This window comes from Cyanistes caeruleus, chromosome 15 (genome assembly GCF_971803275.1).
Source record: "Cyanistes caeruleus chromosome 15, bCyaCae1.hap1.1, whole genome shotgun sequence".
NCBI classification, from domain to species: domain Eukaryota; kingdom Metazoa; phylum Chordata; class Aves; order Passeriformes; family Paridae; genus Cyanistes; species Cyanistes caeruleus.
The window spans coordinates 16,038,510-16,060,152 of record NC_141715.1 but is presented as its reverse complement, the minus strand read 5'-3'; the positions used below and the strand labels follow the sequence as shown (position 1 = coordinate 16,060,152).

The following is a 21,643-nucleotide window of genomic DNA, read 5'->3' as shown; positions in this document are numbered from 1 at the left end:
AAATCACTCTCATATCTCCTGCCTTCCACTCCCAGTGAACAAGAGAAAAATATACTAACACACCATAGGTCAGTAAAAAGTGATGGGTTATTGATAATTTTAAGTAGGCCCTCATACAAGGTAAATCAAGGAAAAACAACACATATCAAAACATACAGAAAAACCCAAAGCTTTAATTGTCTAAGGCTAGGAATTATTGGAAAACAACAAGTTGTCAGAGATGATCACAGTGAAGCCATTAAGGCCTTTATTTCAGGCCTTAAAATTCATCCCTGAGAGCACCTGGAATTCCCCAAGGTCTCAAGCTGAAAATGTGGCCCGAAAGAATTTCACTGGACAGAGAATAGGGGGCTTAATTTGAAGGATTAATCCTCATCTCAGTGAACATCTTCTACTGCATGGCCTGCTCACCTTGCATAAATATGAAACCAGCATTTTAAACAGTTTCTTTTCAGCCTCTTCCTCAAGTTAAACCCTGGGGAAATGAATATTTTTGAAGTTGTATTTCATAAATGTAATATTCATTGTCCAGCTGGGTGGGGATCTGAAGAAGCTGCTCTGCTGGAAGATGTCCCTGCCCATGGCAGAGGAGTTGGAAGGAGATTATCTTGAGGGTCCTTTTCAACACAATCCATTCTACAGCTCTGTGGTTCTGTGATTCTGTGATTACCTTCACAGGTTCAAGATATGGATGACAGACACTCTCCCTACAGGATAATTTTATTGTCTGGAGCTTGAAGGATTGCCAGGCACAATGAGGATCAAATTTATTCCTTAACAAAAAAAAAAGCAATAAGAAGAAAAAAAATGACCAAACCAAATTGAACCCATGCCAACCAAAACCAATCATGCAAAAAAAGTTAATCAAGCTAGCCAAGAATGGAAAAACACCAGCAGAGTATCCATCATGGCCTCACATTTCAGATTGTCTCAACTGTACCACATACACAACACAGGAAACTTGATTGTAACTAATGCACACGAGGCCTCACACAGGAGATCACTACAGACACCAGACACTCATTTCCTTGAATAGGAAGAGAATGAAAAACCTTGGAACCACAGCTCTGGGCCTCATCATGCTCCTAGGACAAACAGACCTTGACACCATTCATTCATTCATTTGCAACTATATCACAGTGAACTCCAGCACTGGCCCTGTCTCTGCATAGACAGACTTCTTCTCTCTGCCAAAAGAGAACATGAAAGCAAAGATAGAATACAGACATCATTAGAAGATAATTTGTGTGCACAGCTTCTCAAACACCAAGCATCAAAACTGAGGTTATGCAGTTCCTCCCAATTATTGGAACAAATTGAAAACTTTGTTCGCACATCTTCTGAGATCCCAAGCATCAACAATGAGATCATTCCACTCCTCACAATTATTGGAACAAGTATAAAATGTTACAGAGGCCATCAATTTCCAGCAGCTCTGCCAAAGACCCAGCCAGCCAAGCATCACCTCAAAGCCAACATCACCATTCTGCAGCACATGCACTCCTCACAACAAGAGTGACCACCACTCTTGATGCAACAGAATATGGAACACAAACTGGGCCATTTGAGTCCAAACCACACAAGATCAAATCATGAGATTCCTCCTGACTCATTTTCATCAGGCCAGCAATAGCCCTGGAAATCCACACAACACATGCCATGTCTCCTCCACTACCTCCTCACACACCACATCCCCAGCAGTCCCCCCTAACCCTCACAGCTCACATGCTTATCACAGATCTTCAGAATTTACACTGACTCCACCAAAAGGAAAGTTGCTCACACAGGAAGTCCTGATCATGGATAATATTTGACTTCTCACCCAAGACAAGAAACAGCATTTCCAACAGAGACATGTTCCAGAAACCTGCCTATGAAAGTCTCTCTCTTTTCACCTCTAAACATGAAAGATCCATCTTCAGATCATCAGAAGAGTGAGACAGAAAGTTGACACCTGCAGGATTGAAGAGCTCACAACACTCTTCTGGGTTATAGAACTCTCAGGAGATGATCAATAACGTTGTTTACAGGCACTGAAGACATTGCTTGCTCTTCCCATACGGCATCTTCCATAAGAACAAAGTGAAGCTTTTCAGTGACACAATTATGATGGGATGCAAATACTTTGGAAGAACCTCCCAGGGTTCTCCAGCCACCTGCTACACAGTTCTTCTAGACTATTATGTACACAGGAAAAACCCCACGTTGGTTCATTCTGGAGACAGGAACTGGACAGGGAATGGAGGAAAACATTCCCTTCAGGCTTGCAGCAGACATTCATGCACAGCACACACAACACCAATTTCCAACCCTCCCCATCATTCATGGCCTTCTTTCACCCACACATCTTCAAAACACGTGACACTGGAGGCCCAGTTCCCCACACCATTTCTCTTCACACCACCAATTTCACACAGCCATCTTTCCACCTCTGCACTATGGAAGTGACATTTGCCTGCTCACTCAAGTGCTGGGAAGAGACTTCATAGCTCTAGAAGGAAAAGCTGAGTAATCTTCCAAGAGAGACGGACTCAGTGAATATCTGCACAGGGGGAATTATGCACACCTTCTATCTCCTGCTGCAAATTGAATCTCCCTTTTCCCATCCAGACAATTCTCTTGACATGACAAATATTTTATAGGCAAAGCTCATCCAGCTCCATTTGAAAGAGATGTACCTTCAGGAACAAGAAAGAAACAAAGTAGTGCTGCCATTTCCTCCTGCATTTCCTCCTCCACACACATACACCCACAACCTTTTCAAAGAGCCACAACTTCAAAAAGGATCCTTCTTCTTCATAACAGGCACACAGACATCATCAAGGAACACTTCTTGCCGAGCCCAGTTCTCTGCTGGGAACAAAGATCAATGCATGGATGATGCAAAGACTTTTCCTGCTGACCTCCACTATGAATCATGGAGAACGATAAAGGCTGAGAACAACGTGCAGAGAATTTCCACGCAAAGCCAACAGCATGTCCATCTAGACACATTCAGCCTATCCAAGCACAGGTGCTGATGGGAAGACACATGAGCCTCAGAAAAAGTTATATTTCTCAATAAAGCCATATATCCCTGCAGAAAACCCAACTCTAACAGCAACACTCATTCTACACAGCACAAGTGACATGGGGGGAATAAATACCTGGAACCTGAGAAGTACCCAGACTCACGACCTAACGAACAGCCTGCCAGCAGCAGCCTTCTCCCTCCTTCCTTCTCCACTAACTGCAAGGCTGACGACACACCCCATGTCCAAAGAACGACACCAACGGGCTCCAGCCATAAGAACGTCACCGAGGGAAACTCGACCTCGCTGTAAAGCAAAATCTCCAAGGCAAGGCAGAGAACAGGGCGGGGAAAAAGACACGGGAGCATCAGGAGGAAGCAGGAGTGTCGGAGAAAACGTGCCCAGAGCAACTCACCGAGGGAGCGGCGGGATCCGCGGTCAGGGCGGCGGCAGGGTCCTCGTCCCCGAGCAGCGGCGCGGGCTCGTCGGGCAGAGGCCGCGCCGGGAGGGTGTCGCAGCAGCTGGCGGCCGAGAAGCGCAGCTGGCTCTTGCGCGAGTCGGCCGTGAGCGACACGTCGTGCGAGTAGGACTGCAGGAAGGCGCGCACGCCGTCGATGCCCACGAAGTGCGACACGGGCACGCCGCGCAAGGCGCCGCTCTGGGCCGGCAGCAGGTGCTGGCGGCGCCAGCGGCGCAGGCGCAGCGCCAGCAGCAGCAGCAGGAAGGCGAGGAAGAGGCACGACACGGCGGCCACGGCCAGCACGAGCCAGCGCGTCAGGCTGCCGGCCGGCTCGCCCGGCGCCGCCGCCTCGGCCGCGCTGCCCAGCTCGGCCAGCAGCTCGGCCACGCTCTCGGCCAGCAGCACGCTCAGCGTGGCCGTGGCCGACAGCGCCGGCCGCCCGTGGTCCTTCACCAGCACCACCAGGCTCTGGCGCGCCGCGTCGCGGGCCAGCGGCGAGCGCGCCGTGCGCACCTCGCCGCTGTGCAGCCCCACGCGGAACAGCCCCGGCTCCGTCGCCTTGGCCAGCTCGTACGACAGCCACGCGTTCTGCCCCGCGTCCGCGTCCACCGCCACCACCTTGGCCACCAGCGCGCCGGGCTCCGACCAGCGCGGCGCCAGCTCCACGCCCGACCACGCGCCCACCGAGCCCGCCGCCCGAGACGGCGGCGGGTACAGCACCTGCGGCGCGTTGTCGTTCTCGTCCACGATCACCAGCACCACCGACACGTTGCTGCTCAGCGCCGGCGCGCCGCCGTCCTCCGCACGCACCCACAGCCGCAGCTCGCGCACCTCCTCGTAGTCCAACGAGCGCAGCGCGTACAGCGCGCCCGTCTCCGCCTGCACCGACACGTACGACGACAGCGCCGCGCCCCGCACCCGCCCCTCCGCCAGCCGGTACCGCACGCGCGCGTTCTGCCCCCAGTCCGCGTCCGTGGCGCGCACCGACAGCACCAGCGCGCCCGCCGCGTTGTTCTCCACCACGCGCGCGCTGTACCGCTCCTCCGCGAACACCGGCGCGTTGTCGTTCACGTCCAGCACCCGCAGCGCCAGCACCGCGCTGCTCTGCAGCGCCGGCGACCCGCCGTCGGCCGCCCGCACCGTCACGTTGTACTCCGACACCTGCTCCCGGTCCAGCTCTCTCGCTGTCACCACGCTGTAGTAGCTGCCGTGGGAGCTCTGCAGTCGGAACGGGACGTCCCCATCTAGGGAGCAGCGCACTTCGCCGTTAGCCCCGGAGTCCCGGTCCTGCACGTGCAGCAGAGCCACCACGGTACCCGATGGTGCATCCTCAGAAATCTCACTGAGCGATGACCGCACGGAAATCACAGGTGCGTTATCGTTTATGTCTGTGACGGTGATCGCGATTTTGGCAGTGTCGAAAAGGCCTCCGCCATCCCGTGCCTGCACTTCCAATTCATAAGAGCTGCCTTCCTCGAAGTCCAGGCTCTGTAACAGAGTGATCGCACCCCTCTCCGAATCCAGCTGGAAAATCTTAAAGGCTTTCTCTGTGATTTTCTTTAACGAGTATTTCACCTGTCCGTACAGCCCCTCGTCGGCGTCCGTGGCCGTGACAGTGACGAGGACAGAGCCCACGGGCACGTCCTCGGGCACACGCACCGTGTACTCCGCCTGGCTGAACACGGGCGCGTTGTCGTTCGCATCCAGCACGGTCACACGGATCCGAGCCGTGCCCGTCCGTGCCGGATCGCCGCCGTCCATCGCCCTCAGCAGCAGCTCGTGAAACGCCACCTCCTCCCGGTCCAGCGCCTTGGCCAGCACCAGCTCGGGACGCTGATCGCCGCCGGGGCCCGCCTGCACGGCCAGCGAGAAGTGCTCGTCACCGCTCAGCTCGTAGCTCCGCAGGGAATTCCGGCCCGAATCTGGGTCATGAGCCTCGGCCAGAGGAAATCTCGACCCCGGAGCTGTCGTCTCGCTCATTCTCTCTTCCAGGTCTATATCCTTGAAGATGGGGGGGTTGTCATTAATATCCGTGATCTCTACTTCGATTTCAAAAAATTTCATTTCCCCCTCCACGATCAGCTCACAGCGCAGCACGCATTGCTGCACACTCTCGCACAGCTGCTCTCTGTCGATCCTCTCCGCCGTCACTAAATGTCCCGTCTTCCCGTGCAGAATAAAATACTGCGTCCGACCTTCCGATACAACGCGGACACCGCGATCTCTGAGCTCGGGCAGCTGCAGCCCCAGGTCCTTGGCCACGTCGCCCACGAACGAGCCCTTGGGCAGCTCCTCGGGCACCGAGTAGCGCAGCTGCCCCCACGCCGCCTCCCACGCCGCCAGTAGGACGGCCCAGAGCACAGCTCGCTGCCGCCGGCCCCAGCGCCTCCCCGCCCAGCTCATCTCCGCCAACTTAGCTCCCCGCTGCCGCTGCTGCTCAGCTCCCAGCGCTTGCTGACCTTTCCCACCGGCCTCTCCGCTCCCGGGCCCTGCCCCAGCCTCCGCCGCCTCTCCGCCGCACGGATCCGCACCGGCAGGACGATCGCACACCGCCGCCCGGGCTGCCCACCCACCGATCCAGCGATCCAGCCATCCAGCCTGGCCGCAGCGGGCGGGGCTGCCGGCAGCGCTCCGATCCTCCTCTCGCTCCTCTCGGTCAACAGCGGCGCCCGCAGCCTCCTCCCGGCACTGCAGACACCGAGCGCTGCCCGTCCTGCTTGCCTACAAACAGGGACCACTCGCCACCCACACGCCGCTTTCCGGCCCGCGCCGATCTCCTGCCTCCGCTTTTCTCCAGCCCATCTCGCCTTTGACCCTCCAGGGCATCGCGATCGGGAGGAAGGCAGAGATATTCCGTGAGCGCGGTTCTTGAACCGCACGGGAATCGAAGCACTGAATATTGTCATTAAATGTATATTAAAATACATTTTTCTTATTTTATCCTGCAGTTTATGGTTAGCCTTATGCTTTTTGCTCAAAACGAGAGGTTTCTATATCTCGAAAAATCACAGTAGTCAGGTTCATTAACACAAGCGGGACGAGAGAACGAGAGCAATTGCATGCTTCTTTAAATCAGGGACCTAATTGTTACAGGCACGAAGAACTGGACAAATTATTACAGGACAAATAAAGATGGAGGTAAAACTTTAAAGGAAACTTTCAGGACATCAAATATTTTTTATCCCTCACAAAGATAAAACTAATGTGTAGAGACTCACATTTAATCAATTAATTGTAGGTGTCTTTTATTCTGAAGTCAATGTGTAAATCATTCAAACTCCTTGGTAAACTATCATCTATGTATTTCTTAATGACGCTGATACGAAGTGTTTCCAAGAAAGGAATTATAGAACCATAGCAAAAAAGTACAATTGTGACCTTCAAACTGTGCTGACCACTAATCAATATGCAAATGAGAATGATTCAACTGCTTAAACAGTCGTCTTCCTGAGATCCCTTCGCATCTCAGATCTCTCTTAGTCAACAGAACTGCAGAATTTTGATCTCGATATTTCCGAGTTCTACTATATCCCTCACTTTCTTTAAAAAAAAAAAAATCAAATTCTCTGAAACAGAAATCATTCAACCCTCTCACCAGAGCATAATATAAAGATCACGAAGACCAAAACACAGCGAACTGCCAGACAGGAAGCAAAAAAAGAAGCCATCCAGTCCCACTAGCGCAATCCCCCCAGAAAAGGGCAACAAACTCTTTTTGCACTCAGAATGCAGAATAGAACTTTGCACATTCGTTGCCTTCTAAATCGAACAGGGGCAGAACAAAGTTTAACGAGCAGGTCTGTTTAAAGCTCTACACGAGTTCCAAGCATATCCTGACTGAACAATGTAGACAGGAAGGATAAAAGCTCCAACAACCCATGTCAGGACGTTTCTCTTTTTTCCTCTACACCAGAATGTAGAATCAGCCGTTCTCCTTCCACAGAACATCAATCTGATTCAATTCTAAGATCACATACTAATTGACAGAGCTCAAGTGCTAAACACAAAACCTCGCGGCTGAAGCTGAACCTGTGACCAAGGAAGAACCAAGTGCTTCCTGCTCTACCATGAACGGGGCATTGCCCGTTCCTTAATTCACTCCATCACAGAGACAGGACTGTGCAACTCACAAAAACACGACTCCGGGAAACACAGAAAAACACTGAGAAACGCTGCCACGAGCCGAAAGGAGAGCCATAAACAGAGCCTGTCAGCTGAATCTGTTACCAAGAATACAATGAAAAACTTCCGCCACTACGTAGAAACACAAATGACGAGTCTCCTCAGACAGCACGCAGAGAATACCCGGGGAGCAAGGACGACGTCTCAGAAAGTTTTAAAAACAGAAAGATCTCACGCTTTACACACCTGCAGTGCAGCAGCATCGGCGGGCGGCTCTCCCACGACGACGTGACTGCTCGGGCTCGGCTTCTCGCAGGAATCGCCGCCCAGAAGCTCCTCCGCCGACAGGACGGGCACCGCCGGCACCGGCGGCGGCGGCGGCCAAGCGGCCTCGGGCACGGCGCGGGCCGGCGGCGGCACGCACAGGTTGTAGGAGTAGGGCAAGGTGCCCTCGCAGAAGTCGGCCGGGAAGGCGGCGCCGGCCAGCGAGAAGCGCTGCGCGCCCAGGCAGCGCAGCACGGCGGGCGGCCCGGCCCGGCGCAGCCGCGCCACCACGGCCAGCGCCACGCTCAGCACCAAGAGCGCCGACAGCAGCGCCAGCGCCAGCACCAGGTAGAACTGCAGCTCGGCCGCCGCCGCCGCCGCAGCCTCGGCGCCCGCCGGCCGCTCGCTCAGCTCCGGCAGCGCCTCCTGCAAGCTCTCGGCCAGCACCACGTGCAGCGTGGCCGTGGCCGACAGCGCCGGCTGCCCGTGGTCCTTCACCACGGCCACCACACGCTGCTTGGCCGCGTCCCGCTCGGACACGGCGCGCGCCGTGCGCACCTCGCCGCTGTGCAGCCCCACGCGGAACAGCGCCGGCTCCGACGCCTGCACCAGCTCGTACGACAGCCACGCGTTGCGCCCCGCGTCCGCGTCCACCGCCACCACCTTGGCCACCAGGTAGCCGGCCTCGGCCGAGCGCGGCACCACCTCGAACGGAGACGACGCCCCTCCCGCCGCCGCCTCTCCCGCTGCCGCCGTGGCCCCTGCCGCCGGCGCCGGCCAGAGCACCCGCGGCGCGTTGTCGTTGCTGTCCAGCACGAAGACGCGCACCGTGGCCGTGGAGCTGCGCGCCGGCGCGCCGCCGTCCTGCGCCCGCACGGCCACCGCGAACTCGCGGCACTGCTCGTAGTCGAAGGAGCGCTGCGCGTACAGCGCGCCGCTCCGCGCCTCCACCGACACGAGCGGCGCCGCGCCCGCCGCGCCCGCGCTGCCGCCCGCCAGCCAGTAGCTCACGCGCCCGTTGGCGCCCGCGTCCGCGTCCCGCGCCTGCACGCGCAGCACCAGCGCGCCCGCCGCGTTGTTCTCCGCCACGTACGCGCTGTACGCCGCCTCCTCGAACACCGGCGCGTTGTCGTTCACGTCCGACACCTCCAGCACCAGCTCCCTGCTGCTCCACAGCGACGGCCTGCCCCGGTCCCGGGCCACCACCGTCACGCGCTGCTCCGACGCCTGCTCGCGGTCCAGCGCGCTCGCCGTCACCACCTTATACGAGCCGCCCGACGACGCCACCATCGACAGCCCCGCCTCCCCCGACAGCTCCAACGACACCTGGCCGTTCTCCCCGGAGTCTCTGTCCCGCACTTTCAGCACGGCCACCACGGTTCCGAGCGGCGCGTCTTCGGGCACGGGACTGGACAGGGATAGAATGGTGATCTCGGGCGCGTTGTCATTCTCGTCTGTAATTTCGATGTGTATTTCGCAGTGAGAGCTGAGCCCGCCACCGTCTCTCGCCTCCAGGCTGAAGACGTATTTACTCTTGTCCTCAAAGTCGAGTAGACCCGCCGTCCTGACCTCCCCTTTGTTGCTGTCGACAGTGAACAACAAGGGGACGTCTTCGGGGACGTTTCCAAAGGAATAGGACACTCGCCCGTTGGAGCCTGCGTCTGCATCCGTGGCCACCACCTGCAGCACCAACGACCCCAAAGGCAGATTCTCTGCCACTCTCTCCTCGTAGACTCTTTTGCTGAACACGGGCGGGTTGTCATTGGCATCTGTCACATTGATGCGAACCTGGACAGTCCCAGATCTCGCGGGATCCCCACCATCCACTGCCATGAGAACTAATTCAAAGGAACTCTGCTTCTCCCGATCCAACGCGCTCTCTAGCACTAATTCTGGCTGCTGACTTCCACCGGGGTTCCCATTTAAAGCCAAATGGAATGACGGGTTGCTGGATAGATGGTAAGTCATCTGCGAGTTGCTTCCTACGTCAGCGTCTCGTGCAGTCTCCAGAGGAAAACGAGCACCTGGAGGAGTCCATTCACCGATCTCGAGGTCCAGAACATCCTTCCTGAAGACCGGGGAGTTGTCATTCACGTCCTCGATGGACACCTCCACATGGAAAACGTTCAGAGGGTTGTGAACCAGCGCCTCGAAGCTGACAGAGCAGGACGCCGACTCGCCGCACATCTCCTCCCGGTCCAGCCTCTCGTTCACGTACAGGTTGCCGTTCTCCTCATTCACCGTGAAGTATTGCTTCTCGTCGCTCAGCCGCAGCTTGCGCGCCGGCAGCTCGTCCGCGCTGAGCCCCAGGTCCCGCGCCAGCGGCCCCACGAGCGAGCCTCTGCCCAGCTCCTCGGGGATGGCGTAGCGGAGCCGCTCGGCCGCCGCCCGCCACCCCACGCACAGCAGCACCGCGGCCAGCAGCGCTCGCCCGCCGCCCGGCCCGCGCCTCTGCCGCCGCCTCACCGCCATTCTCGCCCGCCGCCGCCGCCGCCGCCGCCGCTCGCCAAGCTCCTGCCTCCTGCCGCTGCCCTGCCTCCCTTCCAGCCGCTCTCGCCACACAGCGCACGGGCCGCCGCAACAAAGCCGGCCCGCTCGGCCCCACAACCACGTCGCAGCTCCCCGACAAGCGACACACCAAAGCCGCACCAAAGCCGCCTCTCGCCGCTGCTGCTGCCGCTGCCGCTGCCGCTCTGGCCGGCGCCGGCCGAGCGAGCAGCCTGCGGGGGCAGGACGCTGCGGCGGCGGCGGCGGCGGCTCCAGCGCCGGGAGGCGGCGGCCAACAGCGACACCCGGAGGCGCCGCCGCGCCACTGCAGCCGCCCGATGGCCGCGCTCAACGGGGCCCGCCTTGGGCCGGGCCTCAGCGCCTGCACCGCCTCCGGCCTCGCTCCTCCGCTGCAAACACCAAGCACACAAGCTCCTGCTCCAGTCCACTACAACCCCATTCCATCCACCATGTCACCTTAGGCCATTCTTTTCACTCGCAAAACAATTGCTTTCATTGAATACTCAGAAACAAATATTCATGTAGGAGATAGAAATAAAATAATTCAGCTGCCCTTAATAAAATCGTGACACATTTATAGTAGCAATAAACGATAATATAGGGAATACTTCAAGAGTTTTTCTGCACTATTCTCCCATATCTGGAATTGTCCTTCATGACCTGGGATGAAGTAATATGGGATATAGATCAGTCTAATACAATGTAAGAAACCCCTATGCTGTGATAGAAGAATAACATTTACCCTTTTGTTTCTTATTCATTCAAGTTGTTTCCACTCCAAGCCCGTTCTATCCAAGATATGATCTTAGGCCATCCTTTTGAGTCGCAAAATAATTGCTTTGATTGAATGTGTAATACAAAATATTCATGGCAGACCATTAAGGAATGTAATTCAGCCGCTGTTCATAAAATCACAACACTCATACAGAAGCAATAAATGATTCAATAGGGAAGACTTCAAGAGATTTTTGCAAATTGTCACATATCCTGGTTTGTTCTTCATTACCCGGGATGATTCAATCTGAGATATTGATCAACATAAAGCACTGTAAGACATTTCTATGCCAAGATAGCACAATTATAGTTTTAGTTCTTTCCCACTCATTAAGATTGTTTTGTCTACATCTCCATACTCGAGCACTTGACAATGGAAAGTGCAAAGAAATGCTGAATCCTTCATAGAACTAACCATTGTTTCAGTTTTCTACAGAAACTTTCTTTCAAGGTCATTGAGCTGACATCTCTGCCATGAGAGTCTTGAAACCTGGAGCCATATCCAAAACTTCTCTGGGATGTATTTTCCAGTTTCTCACAAACCACAGTGCAAATATTTCTCCTAATCTAAACCTCCCTTCTCTTAGTTAAAAACAATTCTCTGCTGTCCTATGACCACTGGCCCTGGTGAAAAGAGCTCTGACAATATTTCCTATAGGCTTATTTGTAAATTGGAACAGCAAAAACCCCAAAAGAACACTGACAAAAGTCTACACACAGGGATCTTTTCTCCATGCTACAACACCTAAACTCCTTCAGTCCTTCTGCACAGCTGACATGTTCCAACCCTCAGACCGCTTCCGTCATCCTTCTCGACACTCCACCATGGCCACTTGGGATATTGGCCAAAGATCTGCATGCACTCTACGGTCTCACAAAAAGATTTGCGAGTGGGGGAAGGACCTGCTCCGACCTGCTGCTGGGCAGAGTACTTGTCATGCAGTGCAGGACACCATTGCAGCAGCAGGTGCCCACTGGCAGCTCATCTCCCATCCTATCACCCACCAAGAACCCAAAGGACTTCTCTGCACACCTCTTCCCTGTCCCCTACTCTCTGTGTAAACTGGGGATTGCCCTAACCCACGTGCAGGACCCGCCACTTGGCCCTCTTCAACTTCAGGATGTTTGCATGGGGCCACTTCTCCAGCCTGTCCCACGCTGACATCTCTGCCCTCTCGTCCATCAACTCCACTTGCTGTCAGCTGCAAATTTGCTGAACGTTCACTCAATCCCATTGTCCATGAAGCCACTCAGCAGGACTGGTCCCACTAAGGAAACTTGAGGGACAGCACCAGTTACTGCTTTCCACCTGCACATTCAGCCACTGCCTATAACTCTTCAGCCACGACTCTCCAGCCTCTTCCTCAGCCATTTAACAGCCTCCAGATCATTGCCCAGCAAGTTCCTCTGTGTGATGATGTGGGGGACACTGCACACGTTCTCCCACTGGCCCCTGCTCTGTCCCAGAAAGTCTTGGCTCGGCTGGGTGGCCGCTCTGCACTTGGACGACTGCAGCAGAGAGGATTCTGCATCATTACACTACAGACAAAGTGTTCCTGGCTGAGCACACATGTGCTTAGGAAACCCTTCCTCTTTACACCTCTAAACATCTCAGGTGTGGGAGGGAACTGCACCTGCACTCAGACAATTGGGACACAGGAGACCTTCCACAGAAGATCAGACACGCTGAGCTTCAGCTCATGACAACAAGCAATGCAAGAGTTACAAACACATAGAAATTAACAGAGGCAATAACACTTTGTAGGTCTCCCTTGCTCTACACAAGCAACTCAAAGCACACCCTACTCCATCAGGCACAGCCTTGGGGGATCTCTGACATGGGACAAGCAAGGCAATGACCCACTTCTTCTCTGGCCTCACACTCACAGCTTCCCTCTCTTCTTTTGCTTCTCCACCACGCAACTGGAAGCTTTTGCTTGTGGCCATCTCCTCCCTTTTATCACATTTATCAGGAGATGATAATGCATTACAGCCACAGCCAGAAGGGAGGGACATTTCTCTGCTCACCATCGGTATGAGAAGGAACTGAAGGATTCCAAAGCACACAAATGATAAACAACCACACTAAAAGATTAGCAGTCATCCAATGGAGAACGGCTCATAAAACCATTGGCTTCCAGGGAATCTCCTCCCTGTCCTTGTCCCGTGTTCTGTTCCACTGAGATTAAAGGCGTATTAAAACAACTATAATAATATTTTCATTTATTTCTCCCAACAGTGACAGAACACAAATTGATTCTCATATCTCGTGCCTTCCACTACCAATGAAGAAGACAAACAGATACCAACACGCCAAAGGCTGCTAAAAAGAGATGGGTTGTTGAGAATTTTAAGATGGTCTACATATGGAGAAAATTTAGGTAAAACAACACAAAACAAAACAAAACAAAACATAGAGAAAAGCCGAAACAATTTATCAGATAAGAAAAGGAAGTATTAGAACACAAAGAGCTGTCAGAGATGATCACAGTGAAGGCACTAAAATTCACCCCTGAGAGCACCTGGAATTCCCCAAGGTCTCAGGCTGCAAGAGTGGCCCTAAAGAATTTCACTGGACAGAGGACAGGGGGCTTCATTTGAAGAATTAATCCTCACCTCAGTGACCTACTTCTAGTGCATGGCCTGCTCACCTTGCACAAATATGAAACCAGCATTTTAAACAGCTTCTCTTTGGCCTCTTTCTCAACTAAAATCTTGGGGAAATGAATATTGATGAAGTTGTATTTCGTAAGTGTCATGTCCAAGGTCAAGCTGGGTGGGGCTCTGAAGAAGCTGCTCTGATGGAAGATGTCCCTGCCCATGGCAGAGGAGTTGGAAGGAGATGATCTTGAGGATCCTTTTCAACACAAACCATTCTACAGCTCTGTGTTTCTGTGATTCTATGGTTACATTCACAGCTTCAACGTATGGATGACAGACACTCTCCCTACAGGATAATTTCATGGTCTGGAGCTTGAAGGATTGCCAGGCATACTGAGGATCAACCTTTCTGCTTGACAAAAAAAAGCAATAGCAATCAAACAACCAAAGCCAACTAAACCTAACCCAAACAACCAGCCAAAAAAAATTAATCAACTCCATCAAGAACGGAAAAACACCAGCAGAGTATCCATCAGGGCCTTACATTTCAGATTGTCTCAACTGTACCACATACACAACACAGGAAAGTCAAATGTAACAAATGCACAGGAGGCCGCACGCAGGAGTTCACTACACACACACCAGACATTCATTTCCTTGCATAGGAAGACAAAGAAAAACCTTGGACCCGCAGCTCTCAGCCTCATCTAACTACTAGGATAAACAGACCTTGACACCATTCATTCATTCTTCTGGAACTATATCACAGTGAACTCCAGCACCGGCCCTGTTTCTGCATAGACAGACTTCTTCTCTCTCTCCAAACAGAACATGAAAGCAAAGATTGAATACAGACATCATTAGAAAGAAATGTTTGCGCACAGCTTCTTAGATCCCAAGCATCAACAATGAGATCATTCTGATCCTCACAATTATTGGAACAAGTATAAAATGTTACAGAGGCCATCAATTTTCAGCAGCTCTGCCAAAGACCCAGCCTGCCAAGCATCACCTCAAAGCCAACATCACCATTCTGCAGCACATGCAATCCTCACAACAAGAGTGACCACCACTCTTGATGCAACAGAATATGGAACACAAACTGTGCCATTTGAGCCAAAACCACACAAGATCAAATCATGAGACTCCTCCTGACTCATTTTCATCAGGCCAGCAATAGCCCTGGGCATCAACACAACACATGCCATGTCTCCTCCACTACCTCCTCACACACCACATCCCCAGCACTCCCCCCTAACCCTTCACAGCTCACATGCTTATCACAGATCTTCAGAATTTACACAGACCCCACCAAAAGGAAAGTGGCTCACACAGGATCTCCTTACCTATGGATGCTAACTATGAAGCAAGGAGCACAGTGCCTGTGGAATAGCAGGCCGCATAACTTTCTCAGTCTGGCCTGAGCAAGTGGCCTGGGAAATCATAAGGAGGAATTAAAACAATCCTCAGAGATAGAAAGCAGCCTTGCAGGTGCTGTTTGACTGTTCCTTGTTTTCTTGCCAGAGAACCTTGAGGGGTGGTGTACCCCACTGACCAATGATGGTGATGTGTTAGTTTACAAACCAATAAGAGCTTTACTTTTCTGTTCTTTCACGTATCTGTCTATAAAAAAGATCTGAAGTAATAAACCAGAGAGAAATTCTCCTGTTCGACTCCCAAGAGAGTCTGGGTCGTTCTTTTCGCCGTTCCCAATAGACTGACACTTACCATGGATAACATATGACTTCTCACCCATGCCAAGGGACAGGAAAAACATTTCTTACAGAGACATGTTCCTGAAACCTGCCTATGAAAGTCTCTCTCTTTTCACCTCTAAACATGAAAGAACCATCTTCAGATCATCAGAAGACTGAGACAGAAAATTGACACCTGCAGGATTGAAGAGCTCACAACACACTTCTGGGTTATGGAATTCACAGGAGATGATCAATAACGTTGTTTACAGACACTGAAGACATTGCTTGCTCTTCCCATACGGCATCTTCCATAAGCACAAAGTGAAGCTTTTCAGTGACACAATTATGATGGGATGCAAATACTTTGGAAGAACCTCCCATGGTTCTCCAGCCACCTGCTACACAGATCTTCTACGCTATTATGTACACAGGAAAAAACCCGCGTTGGTTCATTCTGGAGACAGGAACTGGACAGGGAATGGAGGAAAACATTCCCTTCAGGCTTGCAGTAGACATTCATGCACAGTTCACACAACTCCAATTTCCAACCCTTCCCATCATCCATGGCCTTCTTTCACCCACACATCACCAAAACACGTGACACTGGAGGCCCAGTTCCCCACACCATTTCTCTTCACACCACCAATTTCACACAGCCATCTTTCCTCCTCTGCACTATGGAAGCGACATTTGCCTGCTCACTCAAGTGCTGGGAAGAGACTTCATAGCTCTAAAAGGAAAAGCTGAGCACTCTTCCAAGAGAGACTCAGAGTCAGTGAATATCTGCACAGGGGGAATTATGCCCACCTTCTATCTCCTGCTGCAAATTAAATCTCTCCCTTCCCATCCAGACAATTCTCTTGCCATGATAAATATTTTATAGCCAGGGCTCATCCAGCTCCATTTGCCATAGTTCGACCTTCAAAATCAGGAAAGAAATAAAGCAGTTCTTGCCATTTCCTCCTGCATTTCCTCCTCACATACATAAACCCAAAGCCTTTTCAAATAGGCACAACTTGTAAGAGGATCCTTCATCTTCATAACAGGCACACAGACATCACCAAGAAACGCCTCTTGCCCGGCCATATCCCCGGCTGGGGACAAAGATCAAAGCATGGATGACAAAAAGACTTTTCCCGCTTACCTCCACTATGGATCATGGAGAACGATAAAGGCTAAGAAAAACGTGCAGAGGAACCCCCCAGGAAACCCCACAGAATTATGACCAAGACACATTCAGCCTATTCAAGCATACGTCCTCTTGTGAAGACACATGAGACTCATAAAAAGTTGTATTTCTCAATAACGCCATATATCCCTTCAGAAGATCTAACACTAATAAGAACACTGATTCTTGACAGCACAGGCGACCTGGGAGGAAAACACCTCCAACCTGAGAAGTACCCAGACTCACGACCTAACGAACAGCCTGCCAGCAGCAGCCTTCTCCCTCCTTCCTTCTCCACTTACTGCAAGGCTGACGACACACCCCATGTCCAAAGAACGACACCAACGGGCTCCAGCCGTAAGAACGTCACCGAAAGAAACTCGACCTCTCTGTAAAGCAAAATCTCCAAGGCAAGGCAGAGAACAAGGCGGGGAAAAGGACACGGGAGCATCAGGAGGAAGCAGGAGTGTCGGAGAAAACGTGCCCAGAGCAACTCACCGAGGGAGCGGCGGGATCCGCGGTCAGGGCGGCGGCAGGGTCCTCGTCCCCGAGCAGCGGCGCGGGCTCGTCGGGCAGAGGCCGCGCCGGGAGGGTGTCGCAGCAGCTGGCGGCCGAGAAGCGCAGCTGGCTCTTGCGCGAGTCGGCCGTGAGCGACACGTCGTGCGAGTAGGACTGCAGGAAGGCGCGCACGCCGTCGATGCCCACGAAGTGCGACACGGGCACGCCGCGCAAGGCGCCGCTCTGGGCCGGCAGCAGGTGCTGGCGGCGCCAGCGGCGCAGGCGCAGCGCCAGCAGCAGCAGCAGGAAGGCGAGGAAGAGGCACGACACGGCGGCCACGGCCAGCACGAGCCAGCGCGTCAGGCTGCCGGCCGGCTCGCCCGGCGCCGCCGCCTCGGCCGCGCTGCCCAGCTCGGCCAGCAGCTCGGCCACGCTCTCGGCCAGCAGCACGCTCAGCGTGGCCGTGGCCGACAGCGCCGGCCGCCCGTGGTCCTTCACCAGCACCACCAGGCTCTGGCGCGCCGCGTCGCGGGCCAGCGGCGAGCGCGCCGTGCGCACCTCGCCGCTGTGCAGCCCCACGCGGAACAGCCCCGGCTCCGTCGCCTTGGCCAGCTCGTACGACAGCCACGCGTTCTGCCCCGCGTCCGCGTCCACCGCCACCACCTTGGCCACCAGCGCGCCGGGCTCCGACCAGCGCGGCGCCAGCTCCACGCCCGACCACGCGCCCACCGAGCCCGCCGCCCGAGACGGCGGCGGGTACAGCACCTGCGGCGCGTTGTCGTTCTCGTCCACGATCACCAGCACCACCGACACGTTGCTGCTCAGCGCCGGCGCGCCGCCGTCCTCCGCACGCACCCACAGCCGCAGCTCGCGCACCTCCTCGTAGTCCAACGAGCGCAGCGCGTACAGCGCGCCCGTCTCCGCCTGCACCGACACGTACGACGACAGCGCCGCGCCCCGCACCCGCCCCTCCGCCAGCCGGTACCGCACGCGCGCGTTCTGCCCCCAGTCCGCGTCCGTGGCGCGCACCGTCAGCACCAGCGCGCCCGCCGCGTTGTTCTCCACCACGCGCGCGCTGTACCGCTCCTCCGCGAACACCGGCGCGTTGTCGTTCACGTCCAGCACCCGCAGCGCCAGCACCGCGCTGCTCTGCAGCGCCGGCGACCCGCCGTCGGCCGCCCGCACCGTCACGTTGTACTCCGACACCTGCTCCCGGTCCAGCTCTCTCGCTGTCAACACACGGTAATAATCCTTATGGGACTTCTCCAGTCGGAAAGGCTGGCCCCTGTCAAGAGAGCAGCGAACCTCGCCGTTAGCCCCGGAGTCTCGGTCCTGCACGTGCAGCAGAGCCACCACGGTCCCCGATGGCGCGTCCTCAGAGATCTCGCTCAGCGACGAGGACACTGTGAGTTCAGGGGCGTTGTCATTGACATCCGTCACGGCAACCACTATTTTAGCAGTGTTTGAAAGAGCTCCGCTATCATGTGCCTGCACCTCCAGTACATAAGCGTTGCCTTCCTCGAAGTCTAAGCTCTGTAATAGGGTGATTGCTCCCGTGTCGCTATCCAGTTGGAAAATCTGCGAGGCTTTCTCTGTAATTTTCTGAATAGAGTATTTCACGTGTCCATACAATGACTCGTCAGCGTCCGTGGCCGTGACAGTGACGAGGACAGAGCCCACGGGCACGTCCTCGGGCACACGCACCGTGTACTCCGCCTGGCTGAACACGGGCGCGTTGTCGTTCGCATCCAGCACGGTCACACGGATCCGAGCCGTGCCCGTCCGTGCCGGATCGCCGCCGTCCATCGCCCTCAGCAGCAGCTCGTGAAACGCCACCTCCTCCCGGTCCAGCGCCTTGGCCAGCACCAGCTCGGGACGCTGATCGCCGCCGGGGCCTGCCTGCACGGCCAGCGAGAAGTGCTCGTCACCGCTCAGCTCGTAGCTCTGCACGGAATGCTGGCCCAAGTCCGGGTCATGAGCATCCGGCAGGAGAAACCGCGACCCTGGGGCTGTTGTCTCGCTCATTCTGAGCTCTATTTCTGCCTCTCGGAAGGTGGGCGCATTGTCGTTTATGTCCTTGATTTCTACTTCTATATCATACACCTTCATTTCCCCCTCCACGATCAGCTCACAGCGCAGCACGCATTGCTGCACACACTCGCACAGCTGCTCTCTGTCGATCCTCTCCGCCGTCACTAAATGTCCCGTCTTCCCGTGAACAGCGAAATACTGCGTCCGACCCCTTTCTATAATGCGAACGCCGCGGTCTCTGAGCTCCGGCAGCTGCAGCCCCAGGTCCTTGGCCACGTCGCCCACGAACGAGCCCTTGGGCAGCTCCTCGGGCACCGAGTAGCGCAGCTGCCCCCACGCCGCCTCCCACGCCGCCAGCAGGACGGCCCAGAGCACAGCTCGCTGCCGCCGGCCCCAGCGCCTCCCCGCCCAGCTCATCTCCGCCAACTTAGCTCCCCGCTGCCGCTGCTGCTCAGCTCCCAGCGCTTGCTGACCTTTCCCACCGGCCTCTCCGCTCCCGGGCCCTGCCCCAGCCTCCGCCGCCTCTCCGCCGCACGGATCCGCACCGGCAGGACGATCGCACACCGCCGCCCGGGCTGCCCACCCACCGATCCAGCGATCCAGCCATCCAGCCTGGCCGCAGCGGGCGGGGCTGCCGGCAGCGCTCCGATCCTCCTCTCGCTCCTCTCGGTCAACAGCGGCGCCCGCAGCCTCCTCCCGGCACTGCAGACACCGAGCGCTGCCCGCCCTGCCTGCCTACAAACAGGGACCACTCGCCACCCACACGCCGCTTTCCGGCCCGCGCCGATCTCCTGCCTCCGCTTTTCTCCAGCCCATCTCGCCTTTGACCCTCCAGGGCATCGCGATCGGGAGGAAGGCACAGATATTCCGTGAGCGCCGTTCTTGAACCGCACGGTAAAGGAAGCACTTACTAATGACATTATATGTTAATTCAAACACATTTTCCATATTTTACCCTGTACCTTACTGATAGTATTATCCTTTTTGTTCAAAAGCATCTTCAAAAACTGGATCTCAGAGAGTAAACGGGAGGATACAGCATCCCGAATAATCACAGTAGTCAGGTTCATTAACACAAGCGGGATGAGAGCAATTGCATTCCTCTTGCAATCAGGGAGCTCACTGTTACAGCACTGAATAACAGAGACAAATAAACAAGTGTATCTATGACATGGGACAATCAAGGCAACGACCGAGTTCTCCTCTAGCCTCACACACAGAGCTCCCCTCTCTTCTTTTTCTTCTCCACCATACAGCTGGCAGCTTGTACTTGTGGCCATTTCCTCACTCGCACATTTGGCACATTTTCTTACAAGGAAAATATAAGAACTTCACATATTTGGTATCCCTTCCTATGATAAAGCTAGTGTTTCCTCTGTTTATACAGATTTGTATTTCACCAAGACAGTCTGGGTTTCCTGTTTTCTGAAATCAATGTGTAAGCATTAAAGTTCGTCAGTAAACTCTCCATATAATTATATCTTAATGAGGTTGGTATCATATGCTTTCAAGTAAGGAATTACAGAACAATAGAACAACAGGAACATTGTGCTCTTGAAACTGACCACGAATAAATATGCAAATGGCCTTGATTCAAGTACCCAAACCGTTCTCTGGCCGATCTCCCTGATTTGTCATCCCTCCCTATCACAGATGTTTACCCTAGGAAACAGCATTCCAGAAATTTTATATTCCCGATATCCTCGAGTTCTACTGAAACCCCACAACACCTTTGTGAAAAGAGCATAGAAAAATCAAAATCTCTGAAACACAAATCATTCAATACACACATGAGTATACGAACTAATGATTCGGAAGAGCAAAACGGAGCGAACTGCCAGCCAGGATGCAGAAAAAGAAGCCATCCACTCCCACTACTGCATTCCTCCTAAAAATGGGTGACAATCTCTTTATTCACTTTCACTTCATTCACGAATATGGAACTTTCCACATTCGTTTCCTTTCTAAGTCAAACACGGGAAAAGCAAAATTTAGCGAACGGGTTTGTGTAAAGCTCTACACGAGTTCCAAGCATAACCTTACTAAACAAAGCAATCAGGAAGAATGAAAGTGCCAACACCCGCTGTCAGTGCTTTTCTCGTTTCTCCACCATTCCATCATGCAGAATGAGAAATTCTCCATAAACAGAATAGCAACCAGCATTCAATACTGCAAACAAATTCTAATTTTAACAGCTCAGGTTCGAATGACAAAACATCGCGGCTGAAGCCGAACCTGTGACCAAGGAAGAACCAAATGCTTCCTCATCTACCATGAACGGGGCATTGCCTGTTTCTCAATTCACTCCATCACAGAGAAAGGACTGTGCCACCAACAAAACCAAAAACTTCAATCTCAGGAAACACAGAGAAACTCTGAGAAACGCTGCCACGAGCCGAAAGGAGAGCCATAAACAAAGACTGTCAGCTGAATCTGTTACCGTGAATAAAATGCAAAACTTCCGCCACTACGCAGAAACACATTTGAAAACACCCCTCAGAGAGCACGC

At 54.0% G+C, this 21,643-nt stretch overlaps 3 pseudogenes across 3 annotated transcripts; all 3 read right to left on the bottom strand.

Moving 5' to 3' along the window:
• Positions 1-153: 153 nt before the first annotated feature.
• On the bottom strand, positions 154-21,640 carry LOC147650425 (protocadherin gamma-A5 pseudogene; annotated as a pseudogene). Its single transcript, XR_015276802.1, has 2 exons — positions 20,042-21,640; positions 154-6,363 (listed from the first exon to the last, which is right to left on the bottom strand). The product of XR_015276802.1 is annotated as a protocadherin gamma-A5 pseudogene (transcript).
• Positions 7,787-13,315, bottom strand: LOC111943564 (protocadherin gamma-B2 pseudogene; annotated as a pseudogene). Its single transcript, XR_015276798.1, has one exon. The product of XR_015276798.1 is annotated as a protocadherin gamma-B2 pseudogene (transcript).
• On the bottom strand, positions 13,356-19,551 carry LOC111945984 (protocadherin gamma-A5 pseudogene; annotated as a pseudogene). Its single transcript, XR_015276799.1, has one exon. The product of XR_015276799.1 is annotated as a protocadherin gamma-A5 pseudogene (transcript).
• Positions 21,641-21,643: the final 3 nt, after the last annotated feature.